We start from the raw sequence: 15,900 nt of genomic DNA, 5'->3' as shown, positions 1-15,900 counted from the left end.
GCTGGGAATGGGCTGCTGCCCCCTTGCAGCATGTCCACCTGTCCTCATTCCCACCACCAGGCAATGACATCAAGCTGGCACATTTCACACCAGCTCCAAAGCGTCGTGTCCTCTGGCCTGGCTGGATGATGCCCTGTGGCAATGCCAGCCTCATGTCCACCCACCTGTCTCTCTCCCCAGCTGCTCCAGACTGGGAAACCCATGCAGTGGCATGCTGGGTGAGAGAAATGATGCAGTGATCTGCAGCATGCCAGTGGGGAGCCTGGCCCTTGTCCTGGCAAGCAGGCACATGCAGCAGCAGGGCAGGAGGGACAGAGCAGCCTGACACTGCACCAGCTGCCATACCAGTGGCCAGCAGGGTTGGAAACCCTGCTCTAGGTGCTGCTGTTGGGGTGAATCTACAGCTTGGGGCTGTTTTGGGGCTCAGGGGCACAAGTGGCCCTTTGCAGCAGGGCTGGGGCTGTGCTGGCTTTGCAGCAGTGGCAGGGCAGGGAGCCCACGGCGTCCCCGGTGCCTCGTGCTGGATCCTGGCCAGTGCCCTTGCGCTCGCTTCTCGGGGCACTGAAATTAGCCACCAACATCAAACAGGAGTGAGGTAAAAAAGGAGAGGAGAGGTTTTGTTTACTTAAATCAAAAATAATTTGTGGCAACGCATCTTCTTCCAAAGCAAACAGAGCAGGAGCCTGTCGTGCTAATTTGGGAAGCTGAAAGGGAGTTAAATAAAAACATGAACCTCTGACAGGGAAACAACCGGTCTAGTGTGCTAAAATAGAGCCAGGGACGCCAGTCAGCTGGAGCTGGAGGAGCTGGGGAAGGGCTGGGAGGGAGGGGTGAAGTCCAGGGCGGCAGGAGGGAGGTAACCCGCTGCGTTCCAGCATTGTGCAATAAAGCATAACCTCACTCCTGAGTGCTGAGCCCTGCACCAGCAGCCAGGGCCAGCCCGCGTCCTGGGTGGGCAGGGCTGGAGTGTTTGCATGGAAGGGATCTGCTTGTGTTCTATACAGAGGGTTTATATGAGTGGATGTCTGCCTGCTCTATGTGGGACTGAAGCTGGGGACCCAAATGGGCCATGAGGGGACACGCACAAACCTCCCAGGAACCGATATATGTGACCGGGACTGGAGGAGGGGAAGTGTCACCTCCCATCACCCTCTCTTCTCATGCTATCCTAAATGGCTGTTGGTTTTGCGGGTATTGGTCACATGTCACCATCCTTGGTAGCAGTAACTTGGGGGTCAGCACACCCTTGCAAAGACTGTGGGAGGGTGTGCAGTGGTGGCATCCCTGTCTGGTAGTAGTGCTACTGCTGCTGCAGGACATCCCCTTCATCTGTGTTTCTGCTGCAGCTGCCCTGCATGTCCCGGGCAGGCAGGGCAGCCCCGAGCTGGGTGGTGCCACCGCACAGTGCAGAGCAGGCAGCTGAGCTGCGGCGGAGGTACCTCCAGCTCCCCGCGCTGCCAGGTGAGGTGGCAGAAAGTGCCACCTCCGATTGCTGCTGAGCGTCACTGCAGGGCTGCTGAAAGGTCTCCGGTGCGTCACCTGCCCCTGGCACTGCCCGTGGAGGTGTGACCGCAGGGAGCCGGATGTGAAAACCAGCTGCTGTAATGAGCGCGGCGGTGTGTTTGTTTGGGCAGCGGGGAGGAGGGTGTGAGACATCCGTACCTGCTGAGGGAACAGCACGGGCTGTCCTGGGCTGCAAACTGTTTCAGCAGTTTCCATATGCTCTGAGGGGCACCTGGGAAGCACCCACAGTGTCAAACCCCAGCAGGAGCTGAAGAGCTCCCCACTGCTGCAAAACAGGAAACCCCTGCAGCGTGTTGAAGAGGATGGGACCCTGTCGTGTGTGCTGTGGCAGCACAGGGATGGGGGTCCGGCCAGCGGGTTTCCTGGGGCTGCTTCTGTGCAGCTGCTGGAACATTATCCATTAGGGATGGTGCTGGATCTTGCCCAGCTCCAGCCCCACAGCAGCTTTCCTATGGCCAAAAGCAACTAAAAACTAAAGCAACTAAAAACTAAAAGCAACTAAAATGTTCAACTAAAAAGTTGCCTGTGGGGTCAGCACTTAATAACAGGACCACTGGCAGGACAAAATAACCTTCCATGGTGGGGCACCAGGGTACCAGAGACAAGGGCCGCAGAAACCCTGTGTCAGCAGCATGAGAAATTGTTCTCCTCCCACATTTTCTGAGTTAATGGTGGAACTGAGCCTTGGCTGTGCAGGGACAGGGGTCCAGCTGGTGGAAGGGTTTTGAGCTACAGCAGATGTGTGTTTCTGGGAAGGAGTGAACTTCAGCCCTGTGTTTGCCAGCAGAAATGTGCCGCCTCGACAGTCACCTCAGTTGCTCAGGATTTTGTTATGTTGGCATGGTTTGGCTTCACCTCCTCACCCACTCTCTGCAGAGGGGGGAATGTCCCACCTCGCAAAGAGGGATTAATTGCTTGTCAGTATTTTTAGCCAGCATAGTCTGAATTTATCTGTAACTGGAGCAAAGGGGAATGTGGCACCAGGGAGATCAGAACCTCAGGGGTAGCTGTTTGAGCTGTGCCCAGCTGGAGCTGCAGGAGCAGATACCAAGGAATACAGGAGCATGTGCAAAACCCAAAGCAAACAGAGCCACCCACAGCTCCCAGATCTGCACCTCTGCTAATGACAGGGCCGGCTGGCTCTCAGGGTGGCCGGCACAAGTCAGTACTCCACAGAAAGCCCAAGTACATCTGTCCGTGCCAACTTCTTAAAATAACTGGATAGCAAGTCTGTGTAGTGCAAGGAGAGTAAAACAAGGGCAGTTTCTCTTTGGCATGATCCTGTAGGGGAGGGCTCCAGGAGAGTGGTGCAGGCATCCTGGCTGAGCTGCAGCGTCACCTCACCCATCTCACTGTAGACTGAGACATTTTACAAGGCTGAACCACATATGCCGAGGTTGCCCATGCCTGTGTCACCCCAGCTCACTCCTCTGGGGTGAATATAGCCTGATGTCATTGTTGATGATATGACATGTGGGGATTTTCCCCCTAAGGGTGTTTCTCTGAAAAATTGGGCTGAGGAGAGATCTTCCAGCAAGAACAGCTAATTGCTAACAGGAGCCGGGAGTTGAGGGATGCCAGCCCTGATGCATGGAAGGAGGGAGGGAGGGACAGAGCAGGGAAATTCAGCATTCCCTTCCCATCCAGGTAAGTTAACACTACTTTTCAAAAAGAAGTGGCTCAGCCCTGCCCTAGCTGCCCAGGACAGAGGAGGACCCTGGAGCCTGCGAGTTCCTTTGGGAAGCCATTGGCTGGCTCCAGCATCAGATAGCTGTGGAGGGGGAGCATCAGTGCAGCTTTTTCTTGGAAAATCCTTGAGTGTTTGGCTCAAGTTGTCCAGAGCGAAACAAGCACAGCCTGATCCCCACTGAGCTGTACTGTGGGGAGGTGATGGCACATCCGTCAGGGTCACGCCCCTGTGTGGGACACTATTTCCTCCCACGGCATCAGCACAGTGGGACGTTTCATAAACCACAATTAAATGGTCCCTGCAGCCTGCTGAGCTGGGGGTGTGCAGGACCCCATGCCGGGAGGAGTCGTGAGTGTGCTGGGACAGAGGCTTTGGGTTTTGCTTTGTGCGTCACCAGCCTGGGGGGTGACTTCTCTGTGGCTTCTCCCAAGAACATTGGCAGCTGACAGCCAATTTTGTCTGTCCCCCTCCCTGCTGTGCCCCGGGTGCTGTGAGGGTGGTGGCGGCTGCCCTGGGAGCCCAGGCAGTGGGCCTTGCTCCTCTAGGGATTTCTCCCTGTGCAGTTTGGCTGAAGGCTTTGAATTGCTGAAACAAGCACAGACAAACCCAGCACTTGGTCCTGCCCAGTTATGTGCACAAGAGCATACTGGTGTAGGGGCACAGGCAGTTGCCTCCTCCCCCCGCCACTGGGCTGGGAAAGGTTTATTTCCTCAAGCATGTTATAACCCATTAATTAGGTAATGGACACTGTGGATTGAGGTTTGGATTTCACCCTCAGTGGTGTCAAACAGAGGTCAGGCCCTTGGCTCGTTCCCTGCCCTCATTTAAGGGCTTGTGCTCCCCATGGCTGTTGTAAGGGCAGCAAGGGCATCTCTGCTGCCTACTCTGTCCTTGGCACTGGCAAGTGTTGGGGCTTGGGACTGGCACGTGTGGTATGGCTGTTTGTGGTGCAGCAGCTGCTCCCTGGGGTCTCGTGGATGGTGAAGGAGCACAGAGTGTCTCCAGAACATCCCCCAGCATTCCAGTTCAAGGCATGAGGGACCACATGGATGGTGACTGGCATCACCCCATGCTCTGGCTGCTTCCATTTTTGACAGGTGAGGGGGGTGGCACATGCTGTCAACTGTCACGGCAGCAGGATGGCAGCGCTGGTCACGACCCATCCCTGATCCCAGCATGCTCACAACTATTTTTACAGCCCAGACACATTGTATTCCCAATGCCATGGGTTAGCAAAGACACTGACATTAAGTAAGTAGAGCAGCTTCCTCACGACCTGGAAAGGTACAAGGAGCCAGGGCTGGTGCTCATTAGCTGTGGGGACCCAGAGTGGGGGTGATGTGCAGCAAGACTTTCCCTGGGATGCAACCGGGTGAAATCTGTGCATGGCCACTCTGGCCTGGATGGAGGAGATCCATCTGCCCCATGAGGGCTCACTGCATTGCTGCCAGTGCATCCTTTCGCTCTGCAGCTCTCTGCTCTCATTTTAATTTGCTTTTCTCATTTGGTGCATTGTTATTTTGTTCTGAAAGAGCTTTAGGAGGTTGCTTTTTGTCCATCCCTCTGGGAAGAAGCAGAGCCACCCCTCCGCTCTCCCTGCTCCCTGGCATAAGGAGGCCTTTCTTTTCCCCCTTTATTTTAGCACTTTGATGTTCTCATAATTTATTTTTGCAGCAGAGTTGTTTTCATGATAAAATGGAAATGTTTCCCATGGGTGGCTTTAAAATGAAAGGCTGAGTGAGGAGGCTAAAAATAGCATTGTGTGAGCCGCCGGCTGCATGAGCGACTGGGCTGGGCAGGAGCTGCTTGCTGAGCTGGGGAGGGGACCTGATGGTCCCTAGGGCTGTGTCTGAGGGGACCCTCGCTGATGGTTAACCCTTGATGTTTAATGTGGCTGGTTCACAGGCCAAGCTCAGGGTTGCTTTTCTCCAGAGCTGAGCTTGGTTATGCTGCATTTGGGGCAGACGTCCCCTCTCCTGGTGTGAGCTCTTGATGTCTGGATGGGGACACAGAGAATCCCCATGGGACCATTGCAAATGTCACGGGTGCACAGGGCAGCCAAGGCAGTGCCAGTGTGGGGGTGCTGAAGCCCCCAGCTTCTCCCCACCTCCAGGAAGGAGAAAGCCAGGAGCTGATGAGCAGGATGAAGCTAAAGGGTCCACCCAGCCCCTGCCTCTCTCCCTAGGGGTGAACTGAGGGCTGCCTCTGTTGGAGTTGGATGTGTCCTGAGTAGGATGTAGCTGTCAGCCTTTATCCACTGGAAGTGATGCTGCTGGGGAGAGCTCTCCCGGTAACGTCTCTCATTACATGAACTGACTGCCCCGCTAGCAGGAAAGTTCAGCCCTGTTTACCCTGTTGACTCATCTTCCCTTTCATCTTCTCTCTCAGATGTAGCTTATTATATGGTGCTATAAATAGGGTTTGCTCCTGATTACATGTGCCCAGCTCTTACCGTTCCTTGCCCAGGCATGACGTGAGCAGAGAGCCTCCCGGCGCGTTGTGTAACATTTCGTTATGTCTCTGGGAATGGCAGTGGGCGGGTGGGCTTGTCTGGGGCTGTCTCCTCCTTTTATTTTTGATAGCAATAGCTCTGAGGGTGCCTCTGACCAAACCCCATTGCAGTATCTCTTTCTGCTGTTGCTCATCCACATCTCTTCTGTCCCAAAATCCCACTGCCATCTGCCAGGGCCCCACTGCCCAACTCCTGCCTGTCCTGGGACTGCGGAGCAAAACCATCCAGGCTGTGACTTTGCTCTACAGTAGCTGAGAGCAGCTGGGCAGCATGGCAGATCCCTGTCCCTGGGAACAAGGACAGTGCAGCCACTTGGCATCCCTCACTTCAGTCGCATGTCAGCAGAGTCCAATATATTTCCTGAATGAGGCTTCAGAGACCGTAAGTGTTCCAGGGAGGGCAGGAATACCATCATAGGAGCTTTTTTTGCGCTGGAGGTGCATAGAGTCACCCTGCAGCCATCTCTGATGAGAAGGTGCCAGGCAGGCTGGCCTGGCACAGCAACGCTCATGGGAGGCGTCAGCACATTGCTCAAAGGCGTTTGCTATAAACAGATGGGCGGCTCAACCCAAAAGCTGTAATCGTGTACGTGCCAGCACGAGACGGGAGCGAGCGGGTAAACACAGGTGGCTGCTGTGTCCGCCAAATGCAGCTCAGTGACACCACTGGCATCTCACAAGTGTGGCCCAGTGACATAAATATCCCAGCATGACTGTGAGGTGGGATGGAGTGGGATGGAGGCACCGACAGAGCCCACAGCTCTGATAGGATGGCAGGCAGAGTCAGCAGAGCTGATGGGGCCTTCAGCCTCCTTGTCCTCCGTGTAAATCCACACCCAGGAAGTTAAGGACATTGAAAACTGTGGCAGGGATTGAGCTCACCCCGACAGTGAGCACTGTGGTGCCAGGGATTTTTGCTGGGGTAATGATCTCTGCGGAGTTTGGGGGTTGGTGGTGCAGTTCCCACCCTGAGGCATGGTGAAGTCAGCTCTTTGCTGGGAAATTACTCACAGCTGCAGGCAGGCAAGGTTAAATTGCAGATGAAAGTCAAATATTTACAGCACTCAAATTAGTACTGTGATCTTCTGGGTTGGGAAACCTTGTGCACCAATTCCTATGTTGTACAGAAATGTTGGCAAGCTGGCGGCAGCTTTGCCCAGCTCCAGTCCTGCCACAAAGAGCATGGACCAAGCTGGCCTTGCTCCCCAGTGCTGACCTGATACCAGTTCCCTGTGGGTTTTTGGTGCCAGTCACAGTGGGTGAAGGTTCTGGGGTGTGCTGCCAAGTTTTTAAGGCCAGGAAGAACAATGATCTCCATTTAGTGGGTCTACTCCATAATAGGGACTATTGTGACTCTCACATTCCTCGGTCACCATTTGGGTGGTTAATTACCCTTGCTCTTAAGTAAACAGATAATTGTGCCTTATTGAAGGGTGGATGTTGAAGAGACAAAAGATGGGGTATGGGCTCTGCTTCCTTCAACTGCAGCAGCTCCTCATGGCCCTGCTGTGCAGGATGAGGGCAGATGGCTGATACCAAGCATGGGGCTGCATCTCCAGGCCATGGGCCACCACTGCAGCTGTTCCTTGAACTCTTACAACACACTGAGGAGCCCATCTCCATGGATCTAGGGTGATTTTTGATGAATTTGCATGACTCAGTGAATAGGGAATTGATCGCTTGCCAGCAGGGGTGGCGTCAGCAGCCAACGTGAGAGAAATGTGATGGGAACAACCAGTATTTATTAAGGAGCTGGCACTGGAAGGGAAGCACCCTGGTGAGAGCCCTAGGGAAGCGGTTGGGACTGGAGAGCCTGAGTTTCCTGGCAGATTTAGGCAGCAGGATCTGGGCAGCCTCATGCTGGTGAAAGCAAGAAACCTTATTGCCCTGACTGCTGTGCCATGGTTTCTAGTTTTGCTTTGCATTGGTGGCCAGGGACTTACTGGTTTTAACATCAAGGTTGAGATGCTGGAAACTGCTCCATTGATAGGGAGTCTGTCAGGGCAAGGATGTGCGAGATCATGCTGTGATGTCCCTACTTTGCCATTTCCAAAGCTCTCCGTGATGAGAAAGGCATGAAAATGAAAAAAAAACGCAAACCCACACTTCAAACAACTTCTCTGTTCACCTAAAATTAAGGGGGGAAAGATCTTGAGCATGTTTCCCATCTTCCCCAAGGCAGCCCACAGGAGTGAGGCCGCCTTGAAGTTGCCCAAGTAGAGGTGCAGGATTTGTGACTCTTCAGGTGGGTAAGGAAAACTCTCCTGGATGGATGCCCACACATCACATGGGTGCTCTGCCTGCAGTGTTGATCAGCCGTGGCTTTCCTGTGTGGCACCGTCCATGGCAGGGTGATACGATCTCTGCCCTGAAAGCCTGGGCTGAGGCAAAAGCAGCTCCTACCTCGGAGCTGCTCTGAGGGAGCTGCAGCCCTCGCTGAGGCACACAGAGTGTGTCCCTGTGGGGTGACAGTGATAACAGATGACAACAATCCCTGCCAGTTGTCAGCAGAGGTGTGCCACGGGCTTCCCAAGCAAGGATGAAGCAAGCCTCCTGTCAGCTCTGTGAGGACAGGAAACCCAGGGCCAGCCCCGGTCGGCTCCCTGTGGCTCCAGGCACGTGCACAAGCCACAGGCCTTGCGCCTCCCCACCGGCACAGCGCCAAGCTGCTTGCAGTGAGGGAACCAAAACCAGGAGGATTTTGCAGGCTCTTTCATTAACCTTGGCCCAGATACAGTTTGGTTTAATAATCCCTACACAGATTGCCCAGAGTAGGATGGCATTTGCCTCATCTTTGAGGTGAGGGAGAGAGAGGAAAACATCAGGAATATGGTTTCAGAAAACTTCATCAGCTCTGTGACCCAGCTGGCCTAGGGAGGGGGCAGGAGCCCCGCTCCGTGCCAGACAGAGCTCACGTTCCTCTCATCCCCAGCACAGCTGCTGTGCTCGCTCAGCTGGCGAAGCCTGCCCTACTTTGGATCAGCCCACAACATCTTTGATTTTGAGGTCAGTGACAGCTGCTGGCAAGCCTGCACGCCCTTACGCCGTGTTTACTTTTTAAGCAGCTCAATGTAAATACAAAACTATCAGCTTCCTTGGGCTGGTTTAACTGTTTCCGTATTCCTGGTGAGGAATTGTGGGTGCATTAGGATGAGGCTTGCAGCCTTCACATGGCTGCAGATGTTTACACCAGGCGAGGCTTCAGTTCTGCTTAATCCTGGGTTTGATTATTGAGCCTTCACTAAGAACTGAAAAGGAGACTAATGGGGGACTTCATCCCTGTCTGCAGCTTCTTCACGAGGGGAAGCAGAGGGGCAGGCACTGATCTCTTCTCTCTGGTTACCAGTGACAGGACCCAATGCAATAGCATGGAACTGTGTCAGGAGAGATTTAGGTTGGATATTCGGAAAAGATTTTTCACCCAAAGGGTGGTTAGGCACTGGAACAGGCTCCTCAGGGAAGTGGTCACGGCACTAAGACTGCCAGAATTTACAAAGTGGACAATGTTTTCAGGCACACAGTGTGGTTTTCTGGAGTTGTCCTGTGCGGGGCCAGGAGTTGAACTTGATGATCCTTGTGGGTCCCTTCCGACTCAGGATATTCTATTATTCTGTGAATCTATGATAACTGCTTTATGCTGGGCTCACATATAATCTGCAGTGTAACTGTTACTCCTTTTCACTTGGGGGATGGAGAGGATCTTTGCAGTTCTCTGATGTATCCTCTCCTTTCTGGGAGATGCAGGACTTTTCTGGTGAGGTGTTCATCCCATGCCACCCGAAACGCACCCCTTGCCAGCCCTTCCTGGAGCAGAGGCACCAGAATACACTCTCCAGTCCTTCTCTATCCAGCAGCCAAACCCTCCTGCTGCCTCACAGGGAAAGCCTTGGCCCCATGGTGACAGGCAGCTGGAGAGCAGCAGGAGGCCAGCAAGACGTCATTTATGTGCTGGGAGAACATGCTGTTCCCTTCTGCAAATGACTTGGGAGGAAGGAATTTAACTCAGAATTTCCTCCTTAAGGGCTCCAGCCCTTGTTCTGGTCAGATTCTTCTGGGAGAGGGATTTTGGCCAGCTGGGATGCAGAGCATGGCTGTGGGGATGGGGATGCCTCTGGGTAAGGATGTTTGTCCAAACTTGGATCCCCTGATTTCCTCATTTCTGCTAATAGCTCTGGCACAGGTTTCTGTAGCTCTGGCTGTGAGGGAGGCTCAGAGATGGATAGGTGGGGAGGAGAGAGGTTAAAACTTGTGGTGGCTCAGGCAGCCCCTGCAGGGCCCCAGAGGTGCTGGTATGCACAGCGACAGTGTCAGCATGCCTGCGGAGGCACGCCAAGCATTTGCAGCCTCTCCAGCATGCTGAGGCCTTGGTGAAGATCCCTGCCTCTCCTTGCTGCCCCAGGGCTGTATCACTTGCCCTGGGCTAGCTGCCCACACTGTCCACCCAGGGGCTGCAGGGACCTCTGTGCCCTCCTTGCAAAGAGGTACCAGGCAAAGCTTCCTCTTTGCCACGTGGCTGCTTGTGCCACCTCACAACCTGAGCCATCCTTCCACGTGGCTGGTCAGCACGTGAATTGCTCTTGCCCAAAAGCATGAGCCAATTGCCAGGCTGGAAATCATGACTTCCCTGCAGCAGGAGCTCTCTGTCTTACTTGCTCCAGAGCTGTGATGTTCTTGTTTTGCCTCAGCAGTGCTCTGGGTTCTGGGAACAGCCAGCATAATTAGCGCTTTTGATGCCACTTGCTCATCATGGACATTGAAACCCTTTGCAAATTTCTCTGTAAGAAGTAGGTCAGCATAAATTCTCTCTTTGGGAAGAGGAGAAGCACGGAGGGTTAATTAACTTGCTTGCTGTTGCACAGCCAGGCAATGGCAGCGTTGCCAGAAAGCATTCCCCAGTCCAGGGGGAAGCGGGGCTCTCGCAGCAGGGTGTTCCTCCTCCCCGTCGGGCACCATTGAGATGCCCTGTGTTTGCTTTCCCAAACCAGGCTCCATCCGGCAGCTGGCGAGTGCAGCCTGCTTGTCTGCTGGCTGAGTGATAAACCTGCCATCCTTACAGCCCTGCAGCCTTGATGCCTGGATGTTCTCTGCTGGTGCCTGTTTGGAAGCAGCAGAAGCTGGCAGTGATGTAACCAGGTACTAAAAATAACCTGAGGAAGAGTTCCTGAAGCAGCATGAGAAATGGCAGGGAAGGGATGGGAGGGCTGAACTCATAAAAAATTACATTCCCAATCAATGCTGATTCAGTCCATCCACTTGGCATTGCCTGGAGTGCTGCTGCTGCAGGGGCAATGGGCCAGGAGCACTTGCTGCTGCTGGCTCCCTGCGGCCTGGAGACCCAATGGAGCACGTTCATCCCAGCTGGGAGACAGCACTGATCATCCCCATCCTTCCTGACTCTCATGTGGGTCTTCCGGTTTGCACTTTTATCCATGGAGAGCTGGTGGGGAAAACTACAGCTGGGTAGTAGGCCAGGATGGAGAGCCTGCAGAAGGGGCAGGAGGGTGCAAGTCACAACCGTGGACACACGTTACAGGATTTTTTTGGTACAAGTCTGCTAGTGAGTGGAGCAATCTGCTGGGGAAGCCCCCATGAACTAAGTGTGGAACCTGCAGGAGCTCAGCCCGTTCCTCCATGGTGCCCATCACATGAGGCTGAGCTTCCCTGCATGGATGGCCATGGCCCTGAGGGGGCTCACAGCCCTGGAGCTCACAGCCACTGCCAGCCTGCCCTGCAGTAATGCAGGCTCTGCCATGAGCACTGTCAGCTCCTCAGTGGGAAAAAATCCATCAAGGGAAGGGATTTTGCTCTTCCATGACTCAAGAGGATTTTTTCTGAGGTGAGCTGAACCTCCTTGTTTTGGAGAACCTGGCAGAGTTTTCCCCTTCAAGGTGGGATGAAAATGCTTATCTGCAAAGCTACAAGGTACATGGGAGAATGTTCTGACTTCTGCAGCGTCACCTCCCCCTGATGGCTGCAGTCAGGGGGCAGACTGGTAGGTGGCTTCTCAGAGGAAAACCATCAGGAGGAGCAGACAAGAGAAAGAACAGGAGGAAACCCACATCCAAGCTCCTCCGCAGGAGATAAAATGAGGGAGCAATGGGGGGCTGCCCTCAGGGGCACATGGAAAGGGAAAAGGGAGGGAGGCTTTGCTTCCTGCAGTGGGGCATTAGTGCCACAGCATCTGCAGCCCAAACCTGTGGTTATTTGGTCACTGCAGGCTTGGTGGGCAGGAAACAGAGCTGCTGGTGAGCCTATGCCATCACGAGCTGGAGCCACACTTGATTTCTGTGAGGAAGCAGGTCCTACAGACAGCATTGGCCCATCTGCAGCAAGATGGATGGTGGTGAGTGAGGCGTTGCAAGCCCTTTCCTTCCTGCACAAAAGGTGCCCTGTGATGTGTGAAATACAGACAGTCCCCTCTCAATTGCTATTTTTGCCAGCATTTATCTTGGTGGTGCAAAATCTTGCAAGCATTAAGTTTGTTGAATGGGGACGTGAAGTTTTCCGTAACCAGTTCTCTGCCCGAGGGACTCAGTGAGGGGTGTCTGCAGCTGCCAAGCCAAAGCTTCTGACCTTCTCTTGCCTGCAGATACCTCCTAAAGGGTCTGCTGGGACTGGCCCTGATCCCACAGAAATGCAGTGGGAGCAGGATTTGTGGTCTATCTTTGGGCAAAACCAGGCTGTGCAAAGTGGCCACAGAAGCAAAAATGGTATTCAAAGGCTGCGGGTGGCAGGTTTAAAGCAGCTGAAGGGCAAGCTGACTTACTCTGATTGATATTCCTGTCTGAACTGGCTTTTCCCTTTTACTGCTGTGCTAGGGCTGAGCAGTGGCAGTGACATTTCAGCAGTGCCAGGTGGGTGGGTGTGGCGGGGTGTGTGACTGCGGGACACCAGCCAAAGTCCAGTATCACCCAGCTTGGGAAGTTCCCAAAATGTTCACCGGAGGAGTTTCAGCTCTGAGTCATGCTACTGTGCATGCTGGGGAGTTGAGACTCTTTTGCTGAACGCAAAGCCATGAAATTGTAACTGTTTAGAGGGCAGAGAGCAGTGCCACAGGTCTGGGTGCCCCAACTAATACCAAGGGTCTCTGGGCAAAGCCTGGAGTGGAAAGCACAATCCTGGACACAGGTCTGGCGCTAAGCACCACCATGATAAACATAATTATTCCACAAATAATAACACAAATGGAGATAATTATTCTAGCCTGCTGGAATGGCCCTTGTGCTCTGCCTGGCCCTATGGGATAGGGAAAGAAGCAGGGAGATTTATTCACTAAGGAGTGCCCAAGGGAGGCTGAGAACAAGCGGAATGAGCTAGCGAAGCTGCAGGAGGTGAGGCACTGGGGGATGGCGCTGCTTCAGCCTAGGAACACAAGAGGAAACCGAAACTGCCGGCTCTTTCTGGCTTCAGCTGCAGCTGAGATGGTCCCCCATGGAGAACGGCAGCTCTGATGCAGGAGGCAGGAGCTAGGGGCTGACCCAAAGCTGTGGATTTGGGTTTTGACTCTGGCTGCAAAGTCTGCTGCCCAAACACAGTCCCCACTAGCCTGACGGATTCCCAGCACACTTTTCCAGAAGTGCTGGAAGACCATGTGTGAGTGACGCCACTGTGCCAGGGTGGCCACATCTGCGTAACTCCAGTATTACCAGTGCACACCAGGAGACCTGCCTGTGAATTTAAAGGCTCTGCCTTGCCCATCAGAAAAACTTAGAAAAGATTGTATGGAAAAAACTCTCTGGCCTCTCCTAACCTTTGGACAGTTGTTATGTATGCATTGTTCTTCTCATGTGTTTTTTGGCAAGTTGGTTTATCCTACAATAGCATGTGAATTGCGCTGTGACAGCAGATCACTAGGTAAGAGAGTTCTGCTGGAGAGCTACAGCCTCTGCAGACAGGACTGGTGGAGGGAGGGGAGCCGGGGGACACAGCTGTAACTGGCATTTTCTTGTCAGGAGCCCAAGGCGGATCTCCGTTAGCAGCCCATGGACACCGTCTCCGGAGCTCCGTGTGGCTGAGTAGGCAAGGCAAGCTTTCTGGAGATGGAGGACTCATCCAGGACCCCCAGGAGTGGATCTGGCAATAGTCCTTGGTTTCTGAAGAGGCTGAAGATCTCCCAGGATGGGCATGGGAGTGGTTTGTATGTGTGACTGGCTCAGAGGCAGCTCTTTGTTGCTGCTGTCTTTTCTGATTGCTCTCCTTCCTCTTCCCCAGGCACATACAGGCAGTCCAAGGCTCCTGCAGAATCCCACTGAGTGCAGGTGGTGGCTCTCAGCCCCTTCCCAGCGGGAGAGCAGCCTCCCTGCTGGGCACTGCCGCTGCCCCTGCTGTCAGCACACGGTGGCTCTTGCGTGCTCCCCGCTTGCCTGAAGCACAGCCAACAAACTAAACCTTAAACCATAAGTTACAGATGTTTTTGCTCATGGTTCCTGGGTCTGGGCAGATCAGCTAGAAGGAACTTGGGGTGGAGAAAACCCTTGCCATTAATCACAGCCTTTTGCAGGAAAGCAGAGATCCTTCACCTGCAGTCCCTCACACCTTGGCTGGTGGAGCAGAACTGCCAGCTCTGCATGTCTGCAGCTCTTGAGAAATCACAGAGCTGAGCTTGCACCCCAGTAAACAAAGTCCAGTTGTGTTTTTCTTCTGTGACTCATCCATCAACATGAAATTGCTCAGGAGTAATAGAAAGTGCCTGGCGAAGGACAGGGCTGCCCAGCAGGCAGCTGAACTGATAGGGCTTTGCTGCTGCTCTGCACAAAAAATCCCCATTCCTACCCTCCTTCTTCCAGCTCCATTCTCATAATTATTGTTTTTGACCTTGGGAGGACCGAGGATAGAGCATGGAATCTATTTCCGTGCAAGACACCTTTAAAGCATGCTGTCCTCCTTTAGTGGCCTGACTTTTTGAGTCCTGAATCAGACACATCCTCTGATGAAATATTTTGTAAGTAAATAATAACTAAACCCATGTGCATTAATTTGAACTACCACAGGCACGTAAAAATGGCACAGACCACACCACGCAGACAGACCATGGGATTAAGACTGTGGGTGAGGAATATGCAGTTAGAACATTGTATTGTGTTGGAACTGGGTTGGTGAGAAGTGGCTGAGTTTTGGGGAGGGTTACATTTTTTCGATTCGGTGTCTCGGTTTTCATATAAATGAAATTTTGCAACCCTCACATGGTAAGAATAATACTGAATTAGGGAACTTCATAACAGTGCTCTGCTCCCTGTAAAAGGTTCAATTCTTAGGTCCTTAGCAGGGAAGATGAAAAAATGAATATGCATTAACTTTATGCTCAAGGATGTTTCCTCTGGATTGTGGAGCTGACAGTGCAAGAGGGAGAAGTTTGCTCTGCTGCTTCCTATATTGTACCAGCTTTGTAAATAACAGGAAGTGCTTGTTCTTTTAAACTGTCAGTCTGGCACTTTCCACCAGCTCTTAAAAATTGTTCATATGTGTATATATAGACACACAGTGTACACAAGGGAGAGGAAAGGTGTTTGTGGAATCGGAATGTTTGTTGCCTGTTTATTTTGTGAATGGTTTTAGCAGTGGGAGAAACTGCCTGCATGAGCAGATCCTCACTGGCTTAAACGCTTCATCTCCTTTGTCTTGGCGAGGAGGAGGAGGAGGGTTGAGCCACGTTGCTGTTGCAGTGGCTCCTGCAGCTAAAGCGCCTTACACCGGCCTCCTGCCATTGCTTAGGGTGAAATGCTCTCAAGAAGTGCTGTGGGGTCACCTGGACAGCCATGCAGCCAGAGGATCAGCCTGCCTTGTGTGTCTGGGAGCCAAGCTAGCTGGAGGTTCATCCTAGAGCCAATGGGATGGGGGGCTGGAAGTTTAGGAGGTGAGTAGGAGCTGTGTGCAGGCAACAGCAGTGCAGGAATGAAGGGCTTACCAAGCTGAGCTCGAGGCTGACATCTTACTACCGGCGTGAACTGTACTAGGGAAGCTGATCGTGGAGGAGGGAGGAGATGCCGAGTGACTCGCATAGCCTGGAATTACTCCCCCGCTAATTAAGAGGAATGGAGAGAAGTGCAGCGAGGAGTGGGGCTTGAGGAAACTCAATGCTGCTGTGAGCATGTGGGAATATTCCTGGCCTCTGGAGGGATCATGCAGCCACCCACTGGGGAAGGGCCCATGGGATGTCACCTCAGCTCCCCTCTTAC

Source organism: Myiozetetes cayanensis, unplaced genomic scaffold, assembly GCF_022539395.1.
Source record: "Myiozetetes cayanensis isolate MyiCay16 unplaced genomic scaffold, myiCay2020 scf18, whole genome shotgun sequence".
Lineage (NCBI taxonomy): Eukaryota > Metazoa > Chordata > Aves > Passeriformes > Tyrannidae > Myiozetetes > Myiozetetes cayanensis.
This window is presented reverse-complemented; position numbering follows the sequence as displayed.